The 21587-nt window shown below is 41.5% G+C and overlaps 1 long non-coding RNA gene across 1 annotated transcript; it reads right to left on the bottom strand.

The window, feature by feature from the left end:
• Positions 1–13478: 13478 nt before the first annotated feature.
• LOC142424306 (uncharacterized) lies at positions 13479–19221 on the bottom strand. Its single transcript, XR_012779362.1, has 3 exons — positions 19101–19221; positions 18707–18818; positions 13479–13526 (listed from the first exon to the last, which is right to left on the bottom strand). It is a non-coding gene; the product is annotated as an uncharacterized LOC142424306 (long non-coding RNA).
• Between the last annotated feature and the right edge of the window lie 2366 nt (positions 19222–21587).

The following is a 21587-nucleotide window of genomic DNA, read 5'->3' as shown; positions in this document are numbered from 1 at the left end:
CAAGCTGTGGGATCTGCATTATCACACAAAGTTAAGCAGGTTGGGGAATGGTCTCAAACAGACTGTTCAATGTTCATGGTTGTTCTTATTCTGTAGGCAGATTCTAACTATATATTATATTTATAACAAATAGAATCTTGCCACAAAAGATTAGTTATTGAAGGCATAAAGATAACTTTTCCCAGAGATAGTAAATCCATTGTTATTTATTGTTTGTTCTCTCTCTCTCTCTCTTTTGAAAGGAACTGGACAGTGATTAGAAGACATCTTTTCTCAAGAAATTTACATAGTATTTCCTCTTCCTGTTCCTCCTTCCAAAGAACAAACTGGAGTTTGAGTTACTAAGTAGAGAGTTTATTGACAGAATCAAGCAATCCTGGAGTGGCCCATAATAACTGTAAGGATGCACCAAGTACTGCAGTGAAGAAATCTGTCAGAGTTTAAATTCAAAAAGATCCTGAAACGTACAAGAACACTCTAATTATTTGATCTTGAAGACAGGGCAATATCAAAGTCAATTTGTAAAATCTGAGCAATGTAAAACATTCTTATTTGTTTTGTTTTTAAATATTGGGGGGTGAGAATGAATGCTCTTTCTCACAGCTGTTGTGAGAGTAGGAGGAAGGAGGGAGGATGCCTGGAGGTTTCCTGCGCTATGCTGATTTTAAAAGTTAGTTCAAAATAAACAGTAATCGTATACAACTTTAAAAAGTTGGAATCTGGCCTGCATCTTTTGTAGAAGCCCCTGCTGTTTCAAATAGAGTGCTTTTGCTTTCTTCACAGGCAAAAAAAAAAAGGTATGGGGGGCAACCACAATATTGTGGCTGCTGGGGGATTGATTAAACACACCCTCTGGTTTGACTTTAAGATGAAGAGAGGGGCCATGATAAGGATAGGGACAACAATGACATTTTAAAACCTTACAAGATTGGATCACAGCCCTCTGTTTTACAGATGTGATTCACGAAATGTTAGCCTAATAATCCAATATTTGTCAAAGGCAATCCAGCATGGGTGAGTTCCTGAGAAAATGCTAAAGTGTGTCTTCTATCCAGAAAAGACTCACAAATATTCTTCAGAATTACTTTACATTACTTTTTGAATTGCAGGTCAGTGGTCAGAAATAAGCAATCGAGGTTGAAAGTATGTGAGGCTCAAACTGAATTTAGTAGTCTCATTATCCTCATTTGAATGAAGGTTCTAGTAAAAGGTACTGCTAAGACTATGGATTGCCAGAAGAACAAACCAATCTGCCTTGACTAACATTCAGCCAGATGCTCCTTGGGTATAAGGATGGCAAGACTTCGTCTCATGTACCTTGGACATAGTATCGGGAGAGGCAGTCCCTGGAAAAGGGAAACATGGATGGAAAAGATGCACAGCAACTGAAAGAGGCAAACTCTCAAGAAGATGAATGGACACACTGGCTACAACAATTGGCTCAGACTTAGTCACAATGATCAGGATGATGCAGGACTTGGCAGTGTTTCAGTCTGTGAGCATAAGGTCACTGATTCAGACCTGACAGGAGAGCACTGTGTTAGTCTGGGTAGACTAGAGAAAGAAATCCACAGAAAGTCATATGTATACAAGACAGAGTTTTATATAGAAGTTAAGTGTATATTAAGAAAGCATCCCAACCCAGACCAGTCCAAGCCCATAAGTCCAACATTAGCCCACATGTCTGACATCGATCTACGAAGTTCTCCTCAAACTAGCAGAATGCATGTGATCATGCCAAATATAGAAGGAAAGTCAAATCAGTGAGAGTGTAAGCATCTCAGCACTGGCAGGGGTCTCCACGCAGCTTCTCCAGCACCCAGGGCTGCATCTTGGTAGGTCCATGTGGCTTCTCCTCAGGCATGTCTCACAGAAGGGAGCCTTGCACTGAGATAAAGAACTCGCTAAAGCAGCCACACATTGGTCTGACCATCAGAAAACAAGAGCCCAGAGAACAAGAAAGGTAAGGCTCACCGAGCCATTTTTCTCTCTGCCTTTCAATTAAATTCACATGTGTTTATCGGCCAGGGTGGCACAAGAAACCTTATCAAAAGGACCTGACAACAACAGCAACATGTGCAAACCTTGGCTTCCACAAATGTAGGCCACATAAATTTATCCCTAAGCTAAACTTTTAATAGCAGTTTATTATAAACTAATGCAAGAATACAAAGTACATGTTTCTTAATTTGCTGTCTGCAGTGTGTACTCCTGATGCTGCAACCCATCACAGGACCTCACTGGGGCTTTGTGTGCTTCCCTTTTCTCATTTCAAATTTGAAATTTGTTAGATAACAGTGTGTTGATGCACCAGTGCTATTCCTCCTTTGCAGTACAAAACTAAGCCCACTTTTATCTGAAGGACAGAAGTTGTTAACGTCTTTAGCTGGGATGTGGATAGGCCCCTATGAACAAGTAGAAAAATCTGAAAACAAAAAACCCATTTCAAGTTGGCTGGTGCAAGAAAATCATCATCCTTAAACACTGTTTATAAACACTCCTGGACATGTTGCTCAGGGAGATTTTGATGGACAAGATGAACTGTGTCCTCCTGAGTTCTAGTATTAAATAAATATTTGTTTGCTCACTCCCATCCATGCTTTGTTAACTGTTTTACGTGGGGACAGGCTGCCCAAATCACTTTGTCTGCATAAACAAATTTAGATAGGTAAGGCCAATTATAGAGTGCTTTAGTTTGTGTGTTTGTTCAGACATACTCCTGTGGGCTCCCAAACTAGTAAATCTTTAAAGGAGCAGGAAGCCTCTTCTTTCTCCGAAGAAAGGACTAATTGATGTGGACTGCCAACCTTGTAGTTAGAAACACATATGTATATCACTAAACATACAGAACTCAGGAAATAAACTATAGTTTAATTATGGGCAGTGCATGCTGTAAATGTAAATTTAAACATGTCTCATATCCTTTAGCTTGGTTCATTGGACAGCGTGTGGAATTTACATGGTTACATAGGAGTAATATTTTTGAGGGGGTTTCTAAATTTGTTAATTGAGTCTGGAAATACCCCTCTTAAAAATTTTCTCTGTGACTGACTTATTGACTATTCACCCCACACAGTGAGCCTTGTCCTGCTTTTCCAGTGGCTGCCTCCATGCTGATGGTAAACAAGCCAAGAAACCACCTTCCTGGTTGAATCCTAGCTTGCCTTCCCTAAGGAGGGCCAGTGAGGCTTTAGAATAATATCCTAGGGGGACAGATGTACACAATGGGAACAGGTAAGTTGTTTCCTTGGTCATATAACCTATTAAAAATACTTTTACCACAGAACTCTGATCAACAGGGCTCTGAGAACAATGCAGTAGTAGGTCTGCACCAGACAGACATAAGTAGAAGAAACAGAGGAAGGCTAGATAAATGGAGATGTAGAACTAAGTTCTGGAGACTCAATGTCTTTAGCTGTGCTGGGGTACAATGAGACACATCCTTGTGTTCAAAATTTCATCATACATTTAGGACACTGGTTATTTACAGCATGACAGGGAGGTTGGGGGAAATAGGGAGCTAATAACGAGTACAATCAAGTAAAACGTGTCCTAAAATTTGCTGTGTTGATGATTGTACAACTCTTCTTTAATATGATTGAACTATTGAATTGTATGATGTGTGAATTATATGTCAACAAAACAGTTAAAAGACAAAGAAAACTCTCAAGCTATAACCTCTCCTCCAGGCAGTCTTTTGTAGGTGTCATCAGTCAGATTCCCACTCATGCCAGAGCCCTGTGGCAGGGTAAAGCTGCCCCACAGGGTTTCTCAGGCTATGGTCTGCAGGAATCAGTGGCTAGGTCTTTCTTCCACAGCGCAGCTTTCAGTTAGCTGCTGAGAACTACTTAACATAGTGCCATCAGGGTGTCCTCCACACATACTCTGGCTTGCCATGAGCTACTTTCCATGTTATAACTGGCACAATCATTTGAAAGAGAAAAGTGCATTATGTCAATCTTCAGTCTAAAATATCCCAAGTGCCTCCACTCTCTTTGGGAATGGTCCCATCTTTCTGCAAGATGCAGGCATCAGCCTTCCCTTTCCATTTCAGAATCGAAGCTCCAGTAACAATGATCTCCTTGAATTCCCTCAAATTTGCCAGCCTCTTGCCTACCTCACAATCATCCTGAATATCCTTGGTGGCATAGTGGCTATGTATTGTGCAGCTAACTACAGGTCAGCAGTTCAAAATCATCAGCTGCTCCTTAGGTGAAAGATGAGGCTTTCTACTCCAGTAAATAGTCACAGTCCCAGAAGCCCACAGGGGCTGTTCTATCATGTCCTAAAAGGTCGCTGTGAGTCAGCATTGAGTCCATGGCAGTGAGTTTGTTTGATTTTTGTTCTTATTTTTTCTCCTAACTGGATTCCTTGGATGGAACGGTCAATTCACCTGACTGATCAAGAGATTGACAGCTGAAATTCCCAAGCATCAACACCATGACGAAAATCCTGGCATCATACTTCAAAAACATAACGATCATTGAAAACCCCAAGAAGTGTATCTTTCCTATGACACACGTGGGTCACTGAAATCTGGAATCCCCTGGATGGCAACTGGTTGACTTTTGGTGAACTAGCTTCTGCTTAAGGAGCCCACGAGGCATAATGCATTATGTATTGGGCTGATAACCACAAGGCCAGCAGTTCAATGCCACCATCTGCTCTGTGGGAAAACAATGAGACTATCTTTTCCCAGAAAGAATTTCATAAGTTCTCAAACTTATTTGGCCAACTGGCCCTTTACAGAAAAATAATTGCTCAGCACTTCCCTGGCAATTGAAAACTTCTGTAGCGTAGCCCATAACCTGAGATAAAGTGTAGGTATCTGTGGTTGCAATCTCCCTGCATCATTCTAGGGATCCCCACCTCCACCTCAGGGGAGCGCTGTTGCCCACTTTGGGAAACACTGACTTACAGGCTCAGGAAACCACAGGAGGCAGTTCTAACTGTGTTCTAGAGCGTCCCAATGAGTCAGAATTGACTGTTGGTAGTGTGTGGTGTTAACTCCCACTCCTGCAGGTCTCAGCAGCAAGGTTGGTTCATCTAGAGTCAGACTGAGGAAGAAATCTCAGCCTTGCTACCTACTGATGTATGAGTCCAGGCAAGTTCACCTAAGTGTCCTTGCTGCTATGAGGATTAAAGGATTCCATCCTTCTCAAGTTTTCCTAACACGTGGCCAGTTCCCACATATGTTCATTGTTCTTGTGAAATCCTGTCTTGGGAATAGCCTACACGTTTTGAGTTGTTTTATTAATAGTTCACTTATAAAAAAGACTCCCTTTGTAGTTTTGACAATGTTTTACCTCACATAAAAATTACTTCTGAGTAAATTTCTAGTTGATTTGATTGTAGTTGTTTGTTTATAATGGAATTAATGCACCGTAGCCTGAAACTGCAGTGTTGTGGGGGAAAGGCCAGCCCCCCACAACTAATCACAGGTTTGATAGGCGTAATTGTATGTTTAAGATAAAGAGGATTATAATAAAGTCATGGAGAACATGAGGGATAGAAGATAGATTGAAATAATAGAGTAAGACATATTTCTTGGTAGCATGCTCACCGCAGCCCCGCTTGGTGGTCCACATGGACAGAGCCAGAGAGAGCAGGAGAAAGGGATTTTTATTGCTAACCAAGGCTTATCTATCTCTTTAGGGGGCGTGATTGTATAATAGGCAATACAAGCATTAGGAGGTGGATATACAAAAGCATAACAGGAAGGGGAAGAACTAGGGGTGTACACATGATAGGAAGGGATGGAACGAGAGGTATCTATGTGACAAGAACTGCAGACCCAAAATTCATAATGGCGGCCTAACCTTGGTCACCCTTGAGTGGGCTTGACCTCCCTGGGCTCTCCTTCAGGGCAACAATTTACTACTATCCATATCAGAAGGGAGTGGGCCCTACTTGTGGCATAAACAGTGGTATCTGCTTGCACTGGATGGCTGATAACCCTTTGGGAGAATAACCCCTGACCTACTCCTGTTGACCTCCAAGTGTATAGTCATCTGCCATGCCTCACAAACAGCTAAGTTTAGGATATATTTGGGGAAGACAACTTGGGAGGAATCTTTCTGTTTCCCACACAGTGCTAAGTGTGTCATCGTGTCCTGATATCTAGTCATTGAAACATGGGAACATAGGCACAATGTTTCATTCTTGCCTCTATGAGTGCTGTCTCCAGGGATTGTAACAGGAGAAGTCCTGGATTTCCTGGACATCTAACAAATAAAAAAGTGAATAAACTTGGTCTTGTTTTCAAATAAAGAGAAATGATGCAACAAAACAAATTTTGCCTAAGAAGGAGCTTATAAAACACATTTGTGGGCGGGGGGGTGTCTGGAAACGAGACCAATTAGCAACCACAGTGGGCTTCTGAGGTAGGTAATGCTGTCTCCTGTTTGAAGACTTGTGTGCATGTTGAGAGGTTGGAGACAGAGGCATGGATGGAGACAGAATTTAGGCAGGAATGTGAATTTAAGAAAGGTTTTATTGAGGCATGGAAAGAACTCCCAGGAGGGAAGGGACAGCAGAGAAAGGAACGGGGACATCTTGAGCCCCCAGGCAGATTCCAAGACCCAACTAGTTAGGCCAGGGAACTGGCACCTGGCAGTGAGGCAGTGGGACATATATAGGACTTGAGTCAAGGACATATGTACTGATAAGGGGAAGGAAGGCCTTCTGGCGCTGCAGTTGCAGGGTCTGAGTCAGGATGTGGTTGGTGAGTAAATCATCCTGGAATACTGAGGGAAGGGGCTGTACAGACCTGTCCTGGAGAGATAAGCTCCTTGGAATGCTGGCTCCAGGGACTGCACAGTCTAGCTCTGGACTTGAGAGGCAGAGGGAAGAGGCCATACACCCCAGCAGGTTATCTTTTGGGAGAGCTGGGGGAAGCCACTGCATGGTCCGTACCCGGCCCAAACACATGTGATTTGTTATCTTTGCTTTTGGTGAGGATTGAGGTTGGAAGAACTGACTCACAGTGGGGTGGCTCTAATGCCTGGCTACACAGTATAATCACCTATGACGGAGCTTTTAAAAACCCTAACAGTCCAGACCACAGTCCAAATCCATTAAACTTCTGAGATGAGAGCTAGGTGATTCCTGAGAGCAGTTCATATGAAGAAAATTAGGCTGTCCGCTTGTGGGGAAGTAGCCACTGTAAACCTCATGAATAGCAACAGAACTCTTTCAGATGTAGTGCCAAAAATGAGCCCTCAGTTCAGAACTCAACTTGTTGCCATCGAGTTTATGTCAACTCTTAGTGACCTTATAGGACAGGATAGAACTGTCTCTCTGTGTTTACCAGACTGTAACCCTTTATGGGTGTAGAAAGCCTTGTCTTTCTCCCAAGGAACGATTGGTGCTTTAAAAATGCTAATTAGTCGTTAGTAGACCAATGCATAACCACTAAGGCACCAGTGCTCCTTCTCAGGATGGAAGGCAGTCAAAATATGGACAGGGAAGAGCCGCCAGCTCAATGGAGAGTTGATCATACTGACGTGGATGGAATAAGTCCTTTGAGACCTTGCTGATAGAGGAAGACTCAATATAAGAAGAAACAGTGACAATAATCTCATCATTGAAACTTAGAATACGAAGCATTAATATAGAAAAGTTAGAAGTTATCAAAAATTAAATGGAACTCAATAGTTGTTAGTGAGAGGAAATGGACTGATATCTGCCATTTTGAATCAGCCAGTGAAACAGTGTGCTATGCTGGGAATGACACATTCAAGAGGGATCACATTCATCTTCCTAAAGAACATTTAAAGATCTACCTTGAAGTACAACGCTATTTTGATAAAATGCTATCTATCTGCATACAAGAATAGCCACTCAATACAATTATTTAAATTGATGCACCAACCAGTAAAGCTGATGATGAAGAAACTGATGAATTTTACCAGCATCTTCAGGTTGAAGTTGAACAAACACACACTCTAAATGCATGGATAATTATTGGCGACTGGAATTCAAAAGTTCTTGGTGATAAAAATAATGCTGGGGATTACATGATAGAATTTTACAAGACTAACAACTTCTTTATAGCAAACACTTTTTGAGAATACACAGGAATTAAATTGACTAAATCTATGGGAAGAGAAGATAGTCTGGGAGTCAACTATGGAACTGACCATCAATTCCTCATAGTTAAGTTCAGATTCAAGCTGAAGAAAATTAAAACAAGTCCAGGAAAGCCAATTACAACCTTAAGTCTATCTCACCTGAATATTAACATGTCAGAGACTGATTTGACTCACTGAACACTAATGACAGGACATCTGATGAGCCATGGAATATCACCAAGAACATGAAGAAAGCAAAAGGTCACTTAAAAGACAGGTAAGAAAGGATCAAAGTGGATTTCAGAAGAGAGTCTGAAACTTGCTTTCAATCATGGAGTAGCTAAGGCACTTCATAAGAAATGAAGTCAAAGAGCTGAACAGAAACTTTCAGAAGGCAGCCTGAGAAGTATTATAATGAAATATGCAAAGACCTACAGTGAGAAAACCAAAATGGAAGAACATGTTCACTTATATCTTAAATTAACTGAAGAAAAAGAAATCCAAGCTTTGAGGTGCTATATTGACATATTCCATGGGGAAAATATTGAACAATACAGGAAGCATCCAGTGAAGATGGAAAGAACACACATTACTCTACCAAGAAGAACTAGTGGGCATTCCACATCTCAAGAGGTGGGATATGAACAAGAACCAATAGTACTAATTGAAGAAGTTCAAGCAGCACTGATGGAATTAGGCAAAAACAAGTTGCCATGAATTGACTGAACACGATGAAAATGTTTCAACAAATTGATGAAGCACTGGAAGTGTCAGTGAAATGATGCTTTGGAGTCCAGGGACCCTGCTGGAATGATGCTCTAAGGGATCTGTGATCCCACCAGAACGACGCTCTGGGTTCCAGGACCTGCCGGAAAAAAATTTTTGCGCATCTGAGACGTCGCCAGAAAGATGCTCTGAGAGTCCTGAAACCCACCGCAGAGATGCTCTGGTGGACCAAACACCTACGGAACTATCACACACCTGGAGCATGTTTCTATGGGGATGCCAAAAACTCCCTTCCCCAAAGCACACTTCTTGCGGGATGGCCGCTCCACAAGACCCCATCCCCCCACTGCCAGCATAGACTGGTGCCAACAAAAATTAAGAAAAATTATTGTTTGTAAACATTGTTCTCAGCCCTCGAGAATCTTTATTTTATTTTTTTTTGAGAATCTTTATAGTAAAATACTTACTTGAAGCATAAACTCTACCAAGGAAAACAAACTATTTAGATTATAATAAATGTGAAGTTAATGAATAATATGCTGTCGTGGAGCAGAGGAGTGAACTTTACATAAGATGTGAGAAGGCTTGACATTTAAACTGAGACCTGAGCAAAAGTGAGCCATGTAGAAAGCTGAGGTTTTCATGGATTGGTAGAATGATTATCATCCAGAGGCAATATTCTACAATTGATGTACAGACTCAACCTAATTCCTCTCAAGGTTTTCATTTTTTCCAGAAAATGACAAGCTGATTCTAAAATTTCTATGGACATGTGATGGTTTAAGTGTAGCTAAATAATCTTGAGAAACAATAAAATATAGGTGGAGAATGCACATTGCCGGATATGAAAACTTACTAAAAAGCTATAGTAATTAAGACCATGTATTACTGACATAAAGGTAGATGGAATATAACTGAGATTCTTAAAATTCAACCTCATACATCCATAGCTAATTGATTCCAAGAGTGCCCAGAGAAGTCACTGTGCTTTTAGCAAATGCTGTCAAAACAACTAGATACTCACAGGAAACAAGAATGGGCTTTGACTCCTACCTTGCACCACATAAAAACACTAACTCAAAATAGATCTGAAGACCTAAATGTAAGAGCCAAATGTATAAAACCCTTAAAAGGAAACATACACATAAATATTTGTGACCCTGGATTAGGGAATGGTTTCTAAAGATATCTTCCATTTTAGGCAATAATGACATCTTAAGTATAAGCAGCCCAAGGAAAATGTGCATAAATTGAACTTTGTCAAAATTAAAGTCCCTTACGATCAGAAAGACACAATCAAGAATTTCGTGAGATATCTAACAATCTAGTATTCGGAATATATAAATAAGTTTTACAAGTCAACAACTAAAAGACAATAAACTAAAAATTATTAAAGAAGTTAGTCAGTAATCTAAAGATATAAGTATTTTAAACATAAACCATACAACTCTGGTATAGATTTAGTCTAAATTTTTGTACATTGTTTGAAACAGAAGAATATAAAAACAAGTCCACGAGAGCCAAAATAATATTTTGAGGCTATCCGATCTGAATTTAGGGAACATTTCAAGAACAGACTTAATGCAATGAACACTAATGACCTGATGAGCTGGGGTGGGTAGGGGGGCCGATATCAAGAACATCATATGTGAAGGAAGCAAACACCATTAAAGACAGAAAATGAAGAAAAAAATGAAAGTGGATATCAAGTAGCTAAGGCAAATGGAAGAAATGATGAAGAGCTGAACAGATAATCCGAAGCACAGCTCAGGAAGACAAAGTATTTAAGAATTCATGATTTGGCAAATGCAAATCAAAATCACAATGAAATGCCTGTGGTAGTCTGGGCACTTTAGAGAAACAAATCCATAGTAACTCATGTATAAGAGAGTTTTATATAAAGGTTAAGTGTGCTTCAAGAAAACATCTCAACCCAGTGCTGCCTAAACCCACAAGTCCAACATTAACCCCTTAATCCTCATGTCCAACACCAATTCACAAATTCCTCCTCCATCTCACAAAACAGACACAATGACACCGACTGCAGGAGGAAAGCTGAGTCAGTGAATGTGAAAACATCTAAGCTCTGGCAGTGGTCTCCACGTGGGTGCTCTAGCACCCAGGGCTGCACTGGGGTAGGTCCATGTGGCTTCTCAGGGATGTCTTGCAGAAAGTGAGCTTGGCCAGCAGAAGCAGGAAACTGGTTAAGGCAGTTGCTCCCTGGTCTGACCATCACAAAGCCAGACACCCAAGAACTAGAAAGTCGATGCTTACTGAGCCATTTATCCCTCCACCCTCCAATTAACTCCACATGTGTTTATCAGCCAGGTTGGCATTATAAACTAACAACCTCAATGACACTTACAGACACAAGAAAGCTATAATAAAACAAATAACATAAATTGTCTAGGATGTTGAAAAATCAAGTGTCCTCATGCACTGAAAGAAGGTACAGCCTGTTTGGGAAACAGTCAGGAAGTTGTTCAAAATAGTAAAGATACCACCACGTGGATGTTGTTAGATGCCATCCAATCAGTTCAGACTCATAGCAACCCTATATATAATAGAAAGAAACACTGCATGATCCTGAACCATTTCATCTTGTTGGGGGTATTCTTTGTTATCCTTCTAGCAAGCACGATGTCCTTCTCCAAGGACTAATAACGTATCTTTCTGATAACATCTTCAAAGTATGAGAGAAGTGTTCGCATCATCGCTTCCAAGGGCCATTTAGCTGTACTTACTCCAAGACACACGTTAGTTCATCCGACACGCTATTGTAATTTCAATATTCCTCACCAACACTTAGTTCAGATGCAGCATTTCTTCTCCGGTCTCCCTTACACATTGTCCATTTTAAACATCCATGAGGTCACTCTAAATACAACAGCTAGGGTAAGGAGCACCTTAGTCTTCAAAGTGGTGTCTGCACTTTTAACACTTAAAAAGATAATTTGCAACACAATTCCAGGCAGCAGTGTTCAGGCAGAAGATAAATGCAATGTCATGCCTCTTCAATATTTAATTCCCAGCATAGTAAACCATGACTGCAAGATTCAAAATGGCCTGTAGCAATCCATTTTTGATGACTTCAAATTTTCCAAGACTTTTATTTCGCACATTCCACACCCTGATTAATGGATGTTTCAATGGTTTCTACTCAGTTTGCGTTATGCCATATTAGCCAATGAAGGTCCCCCAAGACTTGCTTCATCCAGATCACTAAGGTCAATTCTACTTGGAGAGAATATTGGAAGTGACCTGTCAGAAGAATAACCCAAATCTGTCTCCGAGGAAGAACAGCCAGAATGCTCCTAAGACGTGAGGTTGGTAAGCCGCAGTCTCACGTATTTACACATGTTGTCAGGAGAGACCAGTTACTGGAGAAGGATATCACACTACGTAAAATGGAGGGTCACTGAAAAAGGGGAAGATCCTGAATAACAGGACTGGCACAGTGGCTGCCACATGGGCTCACGCACAGTTGTAAGGATGGCCCAAAACGGACCAGTGTTTTTTACACAGTGACTGAGTGGGAGACAACTTGAGGATCTCTGAGGACCTATCTTTTGAGGAGGCAACTCGTCCCTAATCCTAGTTTGAGTGTCTTCCTACCTGATGGACCATCTTCTGGCACTCTATCAAATGACGTGCTGCTGCTATTTGTGATGTTTTCAGTAGCTAATGGTTCAGAGCTGGTCTGCCTCTCAATCTTTGTCCGTATGAGTCTGAAAACCCTATTGAAGCCTGATTACCATGGGTGGTATTTGAAATACCAGCTGGTCTAGCTGCCAGCATGACACAAACCACCAGAATCTGACCACCTGACGGATGAACGGTGACATCCACTCTGATTGTGCATATGCCCAAAAGACTTGAAAGCAGATCCTCGAAGAGAGACGGGAATGCCAGTGTTCATTGCAGCAATGTCAACAATAATCAAACAGCTTCAGTAACATTAATGTTCAACAGATGAACATACAAAATGTGATAAACACAAGTACTGCTCTGACAGTAAAAGAAATGTAGTCTTGATACAGTACAGATAGAGCTTGAGGTCCTTATGCGGAATGAAACAAGCCAATCACAAAAGGGCAGATACTGTAGATCTACACTTGTAAATAAGACAAGTAAAGGCAAATGTATAGATATCCAAGTTTATTAGTGGTCACTAGGGTCAGTGTACAGAAAGCTGGGATGGAGGGTAGGGGTGATGGTAAAACTACAAAGATCATGGAATGTTACCTTGCAAACCGATCCTTGTAATTGCTGTCAATAAGGCTTAAACCTGTAAATAACTGAACAGGCAAAAGTTGTGAGACAGATACACAAGGAGGCTTCAAAACGTTGTGGGAAACTTCCATTATTTTCAAATGTATTTAGTCATCACTGGGGCTCTTTCTTGCTGCTGGTTTCTCTGCTGGCCTGCTCTTCCACCTGCATGACCAGGACCGGGGCCTTCTTGAAAGTTGGAATAACATGGTCCACTGGGGTGAGTGGTGTCCCCCAGGTCCCATACTCACCCAATACACATCTGGCAACACCTGTAGTTGTCCAGGAGCCAGCAGAACCCCACCCCCACTCCCCAGCCCTGAAACCTCCAACCTCCCTGCAGCCAGCCCACCTTGCAGGTACTTGGGAAGCATAGCTATGGTGGATTCTGCTTTGCTCTCAATTTTCTCTGGCTGCTTGGCCATCTTGGGAGAGTTTAAGTCAGGTTGGCCCTTGCTGAGTCACAGAGGGAAAAGACCCAGCCAGTTTACTAACTGCCAGTCAACTTAGCAAGTTATTCCTGGGCCCTTCCTCAGGTAAGCAACACAAATGCCTGCATAAGATGCCCACATCCTGCCTCCTGATCCACATCCAGGAGGTCCCCAAGCTTTGCCTACATCACAAAGCTGAGTGTCAGCTTTTTTTTTGGACCCTATATGCTACCACATCCTGCCAGACACCCCTCTCCACCATTTTGCCCCAACCCAAAATGGCTCTGGTATTTCCTGTCAGCCCCAATACAATCCCTATGCCACCACCACACCTCATTCTTGAACTATCCCAACCACCTCATACCTGCTCTCCCTGCATCCACACCTGCACCCCTTCTCTAAGTACCTGCACCAGGCTCCACACTGAAGCCCAGTGATAAACCTAATGCTGCCATGAGCATGTCACTGCTCTGCTCAACTCCCTCCAAAGGTTCCCTGCACTCATCAGGAAGCCAGAAATGAGTTCTGGGAGGTCGGTTAGCACCAGAACCTAGCTCCTTGTCCATTCAAATGCCTGTTCCCTAAGGCATTTGAAAGGGAGGACAGGCCCAAACAATTTCCCTGCACCATTATGCTCAGGTTTAAATCTCCCATAACCTTCATTTCCAATCAGCCCATCATTAGGATGTGTTTGCATGCCTCTCGGCAGCACAGACCACAGCAGAAGCCACTGACTGCCTGGCAGACCCTGCCCTGAATCACTTAACCCTCAAGTGCAAACATGTGGCCCACTTGAGAGACAAACCAATAGAGGCCCAGTGAGGCTCAAAGACTTTCCCAAGAAAATTACCTAATGAATAGAAACACAAGAATTTGATTTCAATTCTGACTGTAGGGCCTATCAGCCTACACAGACATGTTGGAGGGCTTTGGTCTCTACACAGGAGCTGGCATCTAGAAAGTAGTGTGAAACTTCATGGAACGAACAAGAGCACAGGTCTCTGCACATGAATCACCCCCTCCAAACTCAGGCAGGGACTGGAGCAGAACTTCCCCCTGGCCAGGGGGCTGTAGGAAGTCCCGTGTGCTGTGCGTATTAGCTTTCCTAACACCGCTAGATTGCGAAGTGGAGAATGAAGACTACAGTTGCGAGCAGGTGTCCTGGTAGTCTGGTGGGTTGCATGCACAAAGTCATCAGCTGGAAACCACTGACTGGAAAAGATGAGGCTTTCTACTCCTGTGAATTGTTACAGTCTGGGAAACCCAGAGTCAGTTCTACCCTGTCCATATGGTTGCTGGGTCAGAGTCGCTGGCAGGGAGTTCGGAGGGGAGTACTGTCACATGTCCTGCAAGCACGTGGTCAAGGAATGGTGTCGAGCACCAGGCCAGCTGCTCAGTCCCTCACTGGCCAGAGCCTCACCCACCTGGATGATCTCCTTGAGCTACTCTACGGCCCCCTGCAGCTCCTGGATCTGGTGGCTCATGGCTTCGTTAAAGCGGGAACTTTTTCTAAAATCTTATTCAAAAACAAAACCAAACTGAAAAGAACCCCCCCAAACCAAGCAACACACTCAGGGAATTCTCATTAGAAAAGGGATAAAATGATTCCAGGTGGGAAAACACAGTTGAAATAGAGTTGGCATAGTTCTAAACATAGGACAAGCTACTAGAAACTTCTTCAGAGGTAACAAAAACAGAAATTTCCCTTTGGGCAATAAGCAGGAACAGCTCCCCCACACTAACAAATTTGCTGAAATAATGGCTCCAGGTCAATTCCCTGGCTGTCGTTTACTGGCTACTTTCTTTGCATGAAAAACAATTATTGGTGGCAATTCTCTCCTGTCCCTCTTGAAGAAACCTTCCCTCCAGCTGTCTGTGCTCCAGTAAGAAAGCTTTCCTCCAGCTTCTTTCTCCTGTTAAAATAACAGGGTTTTGTAAAAATGAAACAACAGGCAAAATTTCTGAAGAGTGTATGTGGGTACGGGGCATCTTTTGTAGTGGAGGGGTCTTGCCCTTCTATGGAGACCTATTAATTTTCCAAAAGACTGGCTCTCACTTTGGGGGAGTTCCTGCTCACTGAACCCCATCTTTGTACAGCTGGGCCCGCCTCATTCTGCTTTTACTTTCCACCTGCCAGACTGCTGACGGATAGCCACCAAACTGGGCCATCTCTGTGAGGTCCCCAGTCCTGGAAGGACTTAGCCCAGCAACCTGGAAATGCCTATCATGTCTCAGTGCGCGGTGGGTGCACGGGAATGTCACTTCAACACCCTCAAGGCTGAGTATGCTCCCTGCAGAGGCCCAACCAGCTGCGAAGGAGCCAGGGAGTTTCCAGACCTGTAACTTAGGTTCACCCAGCTCCTGGGGGAAGTTACTTCTCAGGCAGTTTCTGGACTGGGTTCACCCTGCACCCCCACCTCCCTGTCCAGCCCCCAGGAGAAGGTGACAAGACAGGACAAACCTCAGGAGGAAGTCCTAACGTTTTGTTAAGGTGACCAGATTTTAACATTGGTAAAGCGGGACACCATTGACGGAGGGTGGGGGTAGGATATTAGGGGGTTCTTGACCAAATATTTGGTCTATATGGAGCAACAAAAATTTCCACAGAACGCAAAAATAGTATTGTAATATATATATTTTTTAATTTCAACGTTTAGGTACAATTTACAAATATAATACATTTTTAAAATTATGCATAGTAGTTTATTCTTTAGCATCTTTCTCATTTGAGTGAATTTTTTTAGCAGATTGTTGTCGTTGTTTAAAAGGCCATGAAATTTTCACAAGAAGTTGTTAAATTATATTTCACACATAAAATGGCTTTCAAAGTCTCAACACTTAATTGTGATTTTTCTGATGTCCACACTTTATTTACCATAGAAAGAAAACACGTTCAGTCGCAGCATTAGTTCCTGGTAAGGACAGCGCATATTCCACAATTTTTAGTGCATTATTGTATGGAACATGGGTTGTTTCAAAATCATGAAATATTTCCAACCATTGGTTCTCTATAGTGATTTTCGCTGATGCCTAGATTTAACCTTTTCCTTATCAATACATTTCATGATATCTGCACAATTTATTGCACCTTGTTCTTCTAGCTGGCTTATCCTATTACGGATAGTTAATGGAAGAAAATTATTTTCTAACCGCTCCTGACATTGAAATTTTAAATTATTAACTTCATTTGCTACTTCGATTACCAAAATTTTGTCATCTTCAATAAGTTTTATAGCATTTTGAAAAAGAGCTGCTTGATTGTGTACGAACTCTAGCCAAATTTTTGAAGATTCTTTTTCAAAAAACTCTTCTAAAATTCTAGGACAGTTATCCTGTGATAGAAAGTAGGATTTAAAAGGATCGTATATTTTCAAAATTATTTCAACAGCTGGCAAAAGACCTAACCAGCACGTTTTACTGTATACATGGTTCTCATATTCAACTTCTGCAGTTTCACAAAATTCTTTAAACATTCCAACGCACACAGTGTATATATAGAATAAGAATATATTTTAATAACAATATTTTCCACATTTACGGGCAACCAATCAGCAGCTGTTTGAATGGCGCTATGTATTATGTGCGCTGCAAAACCAACACCAATATTTTGATTAAGGTTTTTGTTTAATAATAAAAAATATTATTTGTACCTCTTCTCACTTTTCCTCCAAAATTTGCATTTGTGCTGCCTGCACAATATGCAATAATTTAATGTTTTAAATTTTCTCAAAATATTAATCGAACTGAAAAGTATTTCAGAAGTTTGGCCAGACACAGAAACAAAATCTAAAATTCTAATTTTTATTCCAGTTTCCAAATAAAAAATCTAATAATGGTTTGAAATAACTTTATATCCTTATGATTAGATGTGTCAGAATATATGGATATAAAATTAATTTTCTAGATTTTTGTTTAATTCTGAAAATGCAGATGGGGAAAGCACGTTACACAGAATTGCCTCGGATTTTGCTCTAGCAACGGCAAAATTTTGGTTGATTAACTTTTTGAAAACTTGTGATGTACCGGCCACAGATCTGAATGATTGTGATTAATAGGCATGAAAAGACCTAAGTCCTTCTGCTAATGCTAATTTCTTTTCTTCGTCTCCATAAGTTGTTTTCTGAAAAATGTCCCTTATTTTGGAGGAAGATGCAGCAGTATGTTCTATGTTTTATGTTTCCTGTCTCCATGTGCTCTGAAATACCATTCTTCCCGCCGTGCGACACAAAACATTCACCATTACATTTCCCACATTTTACCATGTAATCGCTTGTTTTATAAAGGAAATCCACTTCTTAAATCATTTAATTTGCATCCTCTTTTCTTACTCATTATGTTAAAAACAAAAAAATAACTTAAAATTATATTATAATTATATACCTATTGCTTCAAAACAAAGCAAGTAGGTACAAAATTACATGAACACATTTTATTGTTAACTTTATATATTAAATTGATAAAGTAACTATATATTAAATTATTTAAATTTTAATCTTATATTTCTTTCTAAATAATACAAACTTGCATCATTTTTTCTCTGAATTTGCCGTAAACACAAGTCGTGTCACTTTCAAGGCCAGCACCAGACTTTTTGTGGCCACTATAAAATATAGAGCAGTCTGCTAAATTCAAGAAAATGTATGTATTTATGAACTAAATTAATAAAATTATTTAGCTAAATTATCGGATAGCTGATTTCTTGCCATCACTTTTCTATTTATTTATTTATTTATTTATTTAACTTTTTATTTTTTTATTTTAACAATTTATTGGGGCTTCCATCACTTTTTTAACCAGCACTAGCACGCAGTACGATGTGTATCGTCTGAGAGACATTTACAAAATATTTTCGTCGTTGCCAATGCCAAAAAATGCCATTGTTCATTAAGTCCAAACAATGGTGGCGAACTCTAACAACTGGTCAACAGTGCGAACTTTGATAAGCAGTTCTCGATAATCAGTTCTCAACAACTATTTGTTATTATTAAAGTTTAACATTATAAAATTAACAAAAATATAAAACTCATATCCTGGCGAAATAGCCACATGGCAGACGAAAACCGTGTATTTCCTTCCCAGTCTCCCGCCGTTCCCTAGTTTGTCTGCATTCTTTCCAAAAATCGGGACTTTTTTAAAACGCTGCGGGGCGCGGGGCGATTTGTTAAAAATCGGGGCTGTCCCGCCAAAAGCATGGCGTCTGGTCACCTTAGCGTTGGGCTCCAGCTGCAGCCACTCGCTTCCTGATCGCATTCATCCTTCGTGGTGAGAGAAGCACCTGTGAGCTGCAGACGTGCAGAGACTCCGGGAGGGGGCGCCGCTGTGCGAGAGGAAACAAGGAGGGGGGTGAGGGGAGACCTGCAAGGCGATGAGGGAACCCCGACGCCCAAAGCGCCAGTGGGATCCCCCTTTCTCCAGCAGGGAGTCTCCCCACAAAGCCCTACCAATCCCAACACTGAGGGATGGGACCAGTCTCTGGGACACCCCACCACATCCCAACACACTGCTGCTCGGGGAGGGGGAGGGGGAGAAGGGCGCTTGCACCCCAGCCAGGCTGCTGTGTGCACCAGCGTCACCCCAAATGGTCCGGAGCGACCCCCACCTGGGCGCGCCCACTACACACAGCTCCGGCTGCTGGCGCTCCTCTGGCACCACGCCCCGGCATGGCAAGTAAGACTCCCACTCCGACCCTCACTTCCGGCTAGGACACCGCCACTTCCGGCCCATCTCAGCGTGACCCGGAATGGGAGGAGCACAGTCATGAAACCATGTAAGTGAAAAATCAGTGCGAAGATAAGACTTCATTAAGCATAGGCATTTAGGAAAACACGTATCGTACGTGATGTGGAAGAGATTAATGTCACACAAACGGCAGTGCCTAAATTGCCACCACCATATTTGAAAGTTTGTTCTTCATAATACTGACCATCCAGGAAGGAATTCCAATGAATTGTAAATAATACAATGTGTAGGTCTTAGAAAAAACAAACACCCAGATTCTTATCCTGACAAACGGTTAGATTATTATCAGATGTATGATCAAAGTCACATACCTCAGTGACTGAGCTAAAGGCATCAGCCTCCCTATGCGACACTGAATATCCACGTCATAAAGGGTGACACCGGAGTCACTTTGATCATGGATCAGGATATCATTCTCTTACAACCAGAACCTGACAGCTGTGCTCAGGGTCACGCAAAACAATTGACAAAGTACTTCTACCATATCAACACAATTTTAATGTTACACAAAACAAACTGAATGTTTTCTTCATCTCTGGGATATTCAAGTAAGCTTTAACTTCCATGTGGTGTTGATCCATGTCTGAGACTGAAAAAATAAACCACTACATCACCTGTCTAATTTTGGACTATTGTTTAAGGACACTACCTGCTATGCTAAAGATGAAACCGTATGTTCTATAAAATGGAAAAAACAAAAGCCTAAGGAGCTTTTACTCTGCTCTCTATGGTTCTATGAGTCAGAAATCATATAAAAGTTCTGACTTTATTGTTCTTATTTTAAATACATTTTCTTATTCCATATAAGTAAAACCTTAGAGTGTTTGTGTATTTGCAAACCAGAGGCAAATACAAGAGATACATCGCTTCAACCGTGGTGCTATGTAACATAGAGGGGCAGCAAACAAGAGGAAACCTTTTTAGATAGTCAAAGGCTGAAACCACGGGTACACAGGGAGAAACATGATTTGGAAGTAGTTTAGTGACACCTAACAACCACCTCCCTTGTACAGGGACTCTATGTACAATAAGTACTGAAATGTTAGAGTGTATCTTTTTAAAATAAGCCGTAAAGTAATTATCATTCTAGAATCATTGTTGAAAATATATAATCATAGTTTTAATATATATACCTGCTAGATGAATCAATCGTCAAGGACAAAATTGAACAATGGTCGGTTTGTTTGAGAAACTATATTTATCTATTACGTTAATGCATTAGAAACTTTATAAGAAAGCTTTAAGACTACAGGGGGTAAAATTATTTATAAAATACACTACAACAGGATATATTATACTGGTGTTTTAACAGTAAAGTAATATATTTGATGCTTACATAACTCTATTGCTTTAGGAGAGTGATTGGATCATACATCACAACAGTTTATCTTTAGATTTGTGGAAATGGATGGATTGAGTTAGAGAGCACCTATCTCCGCCTTTGAGTTCATATTTTAATTTGACTAAGAAGGATTATTACCAGGGATGCAAGGATCTTTCAATATTAGTAAAACCAACCACATAAATAGGACAAAGAATAAGAACCATATGATCATATCCGTAGATGCAGAAGAGGCATTTGATCATATCAAACACCCATTCCTGATGTAAAAAAAAACACTCAATAACATAGAAACAGAGAGACCTCAACACATGAAATGTGTTAAAGGAAACACAGTCCACAAAGGACAATTAGTTGAATGGAACTTGCTGAAAAGAAAACACTTATTCACAAAGAAAGGTTTCATCAAAAGAGCAATAGAGAACCCACAGATTGGGAGGAAATAAATCTGTAGCAGTGAGGAGAGAGGACGAGAGCAGGGGAGGAGAAGAGGAGGGGGAGAAGATGGCAACTGAAGGACGGTGGCTTTTTCAGGAATTCCCCATCTCCATGCTCACCTGCACATGCACAAGGAAAAGGAGCCTTGAGTCTGGGTGCTGAGGCACTGGGAGCAGAGCCTGAAACCCGTGTCTGAGGATGAAGCAGGTTGTGAAGGGTCTTCCCGTTGTGGCTCTTGATTCTACAAGGGTCAGGCCTCTTCTTCGACTTGGGTGGTTGAGGAGTGTTCAGGCGGAAGCCAGGAGAGAAGTGGTCATGGGGAGCAGATGGCATCAGACGCTGTCAGTGTGGCTCTGTGGTCCTAGCAGCTGGATTGTCTCTTGGTGAAGTTCCCATTTGGGAAGCAGGCCTTCCACCCACCACGTTCCTTTCAGTTTGTCTGTGTGTCTGGGCTTGTGTGTTGTTGTGATTCAAATGCAAACGCGTCCCAAATGCAAGCAGGGCCTCCCAAAGAGGACAGGTTTCAGCAGGGTTTCCAGACTAAGAATGAATGAATCCATTGCCACT

Source organism: Tenrec ecaudatus, chromosome 13 (assembly GCF_050624435.1).
Source record: "Tenrec ecaudatus isolate mTenEca1 chromosome 13, mTenEca1.hap1, whole genome shotgun sequence".
Taxonomy (NCBI): Eukaryota; Metazoa; Chordata; class Mammalia; order Afrosoricida; family Tenrecidae; genus Tenrec; species Tenrec ecaudatus.
Note: the sequence above shows the minus strand (reverse complement) of the source record. Positions and strands in the feature narration are given on the sequence as shown.